Source organism: Daktulosphaira vitifoliae, unplaced genomic scaffold (genome assembly GCF_025091365.1).
Source record: "Daktulosphaira vitifoliae isolate Bord-2020 unplaced genomic scaffold, ASM2509136v1 Scaffold_2, whole genome shotgun sequence".
Lineage (NCBI taxonomy): Eukaryota > Metazoa > Arthropoda > Insecta > Hemiptera > Phylloxeridae > Daktulosphaira > Daktulosphaira vitifoliae.
Genome location: NW_026099573.1, coordinates 34,558,068 through 34,564,660, shown reverse-complemented (window position 1 = coordinate 34,564,660; position 6,593 = coordinate 34,558,068). Strand labels below are relative to the sequence as shown.

The 6,593-nt window shown below is 31.5% G+C and overlaps 1 protein-coding gene across 4 annotated transcripts in view; it reads left to right on the top strand.

The window, feature by feature from the left end:
* Positions 1 to 6,593, top strand: part of LOC126899344 (ELAV-like protein 3) — a 38,626-nt gene that overhangs the window by 28,668 nt on the left and 3,365 nt on the right. The window contains exon 13 of one of the 4 annotated variants that reach the window (XR_007702558.1): positions 224 to 507. The exons of 2 other annotated variants lie outside the window; for them this stretch is intronic. The gene's annotated coding sequence lies outside the window, so the exon portion shown is untranslated. Of the gene's footprint in view, positions 1 to 223; positions 1,411 to 6,593 lie in introns of those variants that run through there. One more of the 4 variants, XR_007702559.1, reaches the window with a different exon arrangement.

Below are 6,593 nucleotides of genomic sequence, written 5' to 3'. Positions count from 1 at the left end.
TTATCACATGTAGGTATACAGTAAATATTTAATATATGTGTACATATATTAAATAATGCACCGAATATTATCGTCGTTTCTTGTTAACTAATTTATGTTAAAGGTTTTGGGTTTTCTGATTTATTATTTCTAACTTATATGTAGACAATAGACATTGGTCGCGTTGACACAAGTCGTTAGCATTTACTACCTGCTTATAAATATAATTTTCGAATACTTTTAGATAAGGAATACTACAAATTTGTTTTGTATTCGACTGCTGATGAAAATCATTGATGACCGTTATCATGATCTCATTGCCACAATTTTTTTAATAACTTGGTTACATAAAAGGAACGAAGAGTGGAACGAGTTCTTATTTTGCAGGAACTGGATCTGGAACAAGTTCCTTCTTAATATAAAGAACTAGGATCTGGAACGAGTTCATATTTTAGAAAATGAACGGGGAACGGAACGAGTTCCATTTAAAAAGGAACTTTCCCAACACTGATACATACATACATACAGGTGAAACTAATATAAGCGTGTTAAAAAATTATTAATACACTTAAAAACAACAATACTTAAATTTTCGAAAATAAAGTGTTACATACATTTTGTATTATAAAAGGCTTTAAGAATAAGTAGGAGCAAGACAGAGTATAAAGGAGAACACGAGTTAGGTGAAATAACGAGACCAATGACAATAGGCGAGGACGTGGTTGGAGAGGTAAAAAGTTTTGAGTATTTAGGATCAGTTGTACAAAAAAGCGGTGGTATTGACGAGGATTTAAGACTAAGGGTTAAGTGCGGGTGGTTGAAGTAGAGAGAAGCGTATGGTGTCTTATGCGATAAAAGAATTCCAATGAGGCTGCAAGGTAAATTCTACAAGACTGTAGTGAGACCAGCTATGATGTATGGTTCAGAGTGTTGGGCGGTTGATAAGAAAGTAGAGCAGAAAATGAGTGTAGCAGAGATGAGAATGCTTAGATGGATGAGTGGAGTGACTAGAGAAGATAGAATAAGGAACGAGCATATAAGAAGGAGTATAGGTGTAGCGTCAGTCGTGGATAAGATGAGAGATAATAGACGACTGATGGATTGGTCATGTTATATGAGGAGAGAAGAATCGGAAGCTGTAAGAACAGTTATAGAAATGTTGAAGGAAGAAGAGATAGAGGAAGACCAAGAAAGAGATGGAGGGATGTTATTGAATGCTATATGAGGACAGCTGATGTGAGCGTAGAGGATGTGGGAGATCGTGTCATGTGGAAGTTTAGGATAATGGTGGCCGACCCCTAAGTAGTTGGGATTAAGATGAGGAAGAAGAAGAAGAAGACATACATTTTATATTATAATTTTATTTGTTTATTTTTATATTATTAATTAATATAATAATTAAATATAATTTATTAAATTATGTTACATATATAAATAAAGACATGTCAATAATAAATTTAATAAGAATTTAGTACTTAATTCGAAAAAATTCTACCCTAATGTACGGTCTACCCTTAAAGACGCCACTGTTTGGAAAAGTTGTAAACATTCAAATACAAAAATAAATTTCACAAAAAACTTAAGGCAAATTTTCAAAAGGTTTATTACGAGGTGCAAGGATACTACAAATACCCAATTGTCGTCTTATTATTATAAAGTACAATACCAACAAAAGTTGTTACACATATGATGAGTTATACACATATTTTACATATATATATATATGACGTAATATTTAAAACATATCTATTACTTTCTTCTGCGCGTATTCACACAATAGGGGTAAAAAACCACTATAAATAAATGAATTATTATATTTACAATTTACATATGAATAAGATTTATACAGACTTCAATTCATGCTTTCATCAATAACTATATACAGGGCGGTCCTCACAGTTTGCGGGGCCTACCAAAAAATTCTCAAAAAATTACTCTCACGTAAGTCGTAACCTCAACCATTTCAAATGTTAACATACGTAAAGTATTATTTTAAAAATAATATAACATTCTATTGTTATTTTTATTTTATCCTCATATGTGCTCTTCATAGTGCCAATTTGATTAGATGAACACATCTAAAAATGTAATTTCCATCATACACTTATACATAAATAAATTATGATTAAATTGTTGTTTATTTTAATAATACATATAACATGTCATTATTGTTTACCTACAATAATACCTATAATATAATAGTATTTAAAAATTTTTTTTTTTTGATTTGTGATCAGCAAATGTGTTAATAATATTGTTAATACCAGGGTGAGAAATAATATGTTGGCTCACATATAATTAAGTTTATACAAATAGCAATTAACAATTAAGTATAAAATGACAAATTTTATAATCAAAACATCTGTGTGGTATAACAATAATGAATATAATAAGCTAATAATTTACATAAATGTAACAGTAACTGCCAAACTCACCAATCAGATTTTTGTATACAATTATTATATAATACCAATGTTCATAGGTAAATATTTTTATCTAATGATTCGCAATTGAAAGTATTATCATAATCCGTGCAATTTAAATAAAATAATAGAAAACGGCATTTGTGTGACTTAAGCAATAGAAAATGTCATCCGTGTGACTTATAACAAAAAATCAACTGTCTGTTAAACAAAAAAAAAAATACTAAAACTTATTACTAAACAAAAATACATATCATAGTTATGGGCTGGCATTGATAACCGACCGATGCCGCCAGACAACCGACAGAGAAAGGGTAGATGAGTAGACGGAAACAATAAGCGCGGGCTATCTACCATTTGCATGCGGCGCGAACATCTCGACCCCCTTGAAGCTTTGTGCTTCAATACGCTTAACACTCTAGCAATGGACATATCTTGACAACGGGTCGTTTTAACTGGTTACCATTGGCCAGTCTTACCGTAACCACTCGAACTGTCTTGTCCTTTCCTGGATGCACGGCTTCTATTCTTACCATAGACTATTTTAATGGTGGTGAATTATCTTCCTTTAAAATTGCTAATGATCCAATAGGAATCTGTTTTTCATCCTTAAACCACTTATTCTTCACCTGGAACGAGGACAAATATTCCATTATCCATCTACGCCAGAAGTCTTGCATTGTTTTTTGCATCAATGACCATTTTCTTATTCGATTTGCTGGTATATCCAAAAGATCTGGTTCTGGTATTACCTGAGCAGGTCCATCAATTAAAAAATGACTAGGTGTTAGAACATTGAAATCGCAAGGATCTGAAGATAACGGTGATAACGCGTGACTTATAAAATAGAAAATGTCATCCGTGTGACTTATAACAAAAAATCAACTGTCTGATAAACAAAAAAAAAAAATGTTACTAAAACTTATTACTAAACAAAAATACATATCATACAGTTATGGGCTGGCATTGATAATCGACCGATGCCGCCAAACATCCGGCAGAGAAAGGGTAAATAAGTAGACGGAAACAATAATCGCGCGCTATCTACGATTTGCATGCGGCGCGAACAAATATCATCAAAGTCTATATCACGTTCAATTGATATTACAGCTAAGTTTGTCGTTTTTTCCTTATTTAATGTGGTTCTTGGGTAATTTTTTATCAACTTTAGTTTAGAGAATGATCTCTCGGCTGTTGCTGTTGAAACTGGTAATGTGAACATAATCCTTAATGCTATAGCAACACTGTTGCTAAGAATTTTTTGTAAAACATGAAGAGGTGGAGTACCTTTTTCTATTATTTCTGAAAGAAGACAAAGCTCATCATACAACTCAGTTCCACTTATGTCCATGTTTTCATCAGTTTGTATAAGAATCTGAAAATCATTGCAACTCTTTATTAATGTATCTGAATCAACAGTAGATAAATTATCAATATCAAAGAGAAATCCAAAATAATTGTGAAAATGATCCAATTGGGTGAATCTTTGATTTATAGACACAATTCCTTGATTTAAAATTGGTAAAAAAAAATCATTGACAAAAGTTTCTTCTTCATTTTTTGAACATAATACAGGAAAGCTTTCATAATTAAACATTCGTTACTTAAAACTTATTCTTTTTGACTTAAACTCTCGTGTTCTGTTGACTCGTTTACAAATAAGTATAGCTTCTTCTTTTGCTTCATTAAATCAATTTTGTCGATATTTATTTAAAAACTGATTGAGACCTTTCAAATTATTTACAGCAAAATCAATTGAAACGCTTTCATTTTACAGAGATTTGCTAATTTTATTAATATTATTTAATAAATTATACCATATTATTGAACTTAGCACAAATTCGTAAGACATTTCATGTTCAGCAAGAGAAATAGCTTTACTTTTAATTGACGGTATTGATGTAGATTCACTTAACGCTTCATTTATCTCTTTAATTTTTTAATAAATCGAAAATTGGCATTTTTACTTATTACCCACCGTACATTTTATATAGTTTCATATAACACACAAGATACAATATTAAACATTTTTATTTATTTTTAAAATAACAATAATATATAACATTAACATTAATTATATTATTTATATGAAAATCGAAACAACAAATAATAGTAGTTTTATTTTATTATTTTGGATAAATAACTGTTTCTTACATAACAATATATGTGTACAGCTAGGAGACCAACGTACATGTTCTACCCATGGATCGTCTTCATCATTCCAATCCTTCAAACCTTGACTGCAGCAGTAACATAACATTTAATCATTTTGTCCATTACCTAAAAATTATATAAATTTATAAATAAAGTATTTGATTAAATGTACGAATCCTAAAAATACATTCAATACTATAGAGTCCCATACCTATGTATAGAAATTCAGCATCACAAAATGTTGATATTTTTTATTCCAATTTTTTTAGACAGTTTTCAAAAGTCTTTAAACGAGTGTTGTCTTCAATCGGCAAACTTTTTGTGTTTAGGAAGTTTAATTTTAGACTTTTGGTCATTAGATGTCGAACGGTAAAATCCACAAATATCATATCCTAAACATAAAAAAATCCAGCACAGGAGGGTCGCGGCTCAGTGGTGACGTGGCAAAGTTGGATCAAGTATAATGATATCTGACAGTGATTAAAATCATTATCATAAAAAACGCTTCGATGCAAATCTTTAGATAGTGTTTAATTTTAAAAAATTGGTGGATTATTCCAATAGATACATGATCTGCTATTTCCTTATTAATATCTTGATTAAGATAAAGTATGTCGAATGAAAAAGGGATATAATATTATTTCTCATAAAAAAATTATGTTGATCCATACACTTTTCAATAAGTTATAGCATTATAAAGTTAAAAATGCAAAAAATAAAATCGAGAATTTTTACACAAAAATAGCATTCGGTAGCCATTTTCACTGTGAATACAAAATAAAGTCCGAAATTTATTTTTTCCATAATAAAGTACATTACATTAGCTTTAATTTAAGATATATATAAAAGTGTCAGACTTTCCAGAACACTTTCAAAAGTTGAAAATGTTAATTTTTTGTGAAAAGTTGTCATTTTAAATCCCTCCTGTGGGCAGGTAAAGAGTCAGATTTATAAAAAAAATATACCAAATGATAGTTAAAGACATCAAGCCACTGTTCATTGTGTTTAGTGTACAAACGTACGGTGACTTTACGCGTACTATACGCACATTGAACCGTTAGCGTGTAGGTACACTGGAAAATGAACTTTTTTTTTTTTTTTATAACCGACCCGACATTAACTTGTCGGCTGTAAAGCCCGACGGTAGAGTTACGGCGCCGGTCGGTGAAGTACCACCCAACTTTTTAGTACTACATAGAGTCGTACACGACAGCGTCATTGCCGACGGCACAATCACGACGTGATAAGGCACCTAGGGTCCATTACAGGGCGTATGTTAGCACAGAGTTAAGATGTAACGTTATAGAGCTTATGTTAGAAGCTAAACGTAGTTCAGAGTTCAGATATGACGTCATAGGGTTTACCTTATGCTCGGGTTCAAGTGTGTTATCACCTAGGGCTACCTTATGTCAGAATTCAAGCATGACGTTTTAGGGAATAACGTCATGAGCTGTACCTATATACACTTAAATGCAGTCTTCAACCGGTGCTCGGGCCAGGTCAGGTGTGACGTCACCAGGGAGGTTGGTCTTTATCAGCACTTTTGAGAGCCCGTCCGTACACCTGTGTACACATTGTTCTCCAAGAACTTTTCTACTTTTACTTTTAAACCTACATCATGAAGTTTACTTAAAACTATTTTTAATCTACTGTTGTGTTCAGACCTTGTTTTACCAGTAATAGATATGATATCCTGTCAAATTGTAATACATGGTAAGTCACCAGTTGACTATTTAAGCAGGGACATCATTTGAGGGAGGGCCAGTGTGTGTGGTTGCAACCTACTTAAAAACAGTCCCAATTGGCCTGAAAAAATAATGCAGCAATTTTTTATACATAAATTCAAATTTCAAAAACATTGTATTATCATGGTTTTATGGGTCAATAAACAAATGTTTTACTATCAATTAATTGAGTAAACAATAAATATATCATACTGAACCATTGATATTCGTACCGCACGCAAAATATTGATATTGATATTCGTAATTGTTTTTATCACGACTTTTTTGCAGCGCAGTTAATGGCAATAATTGA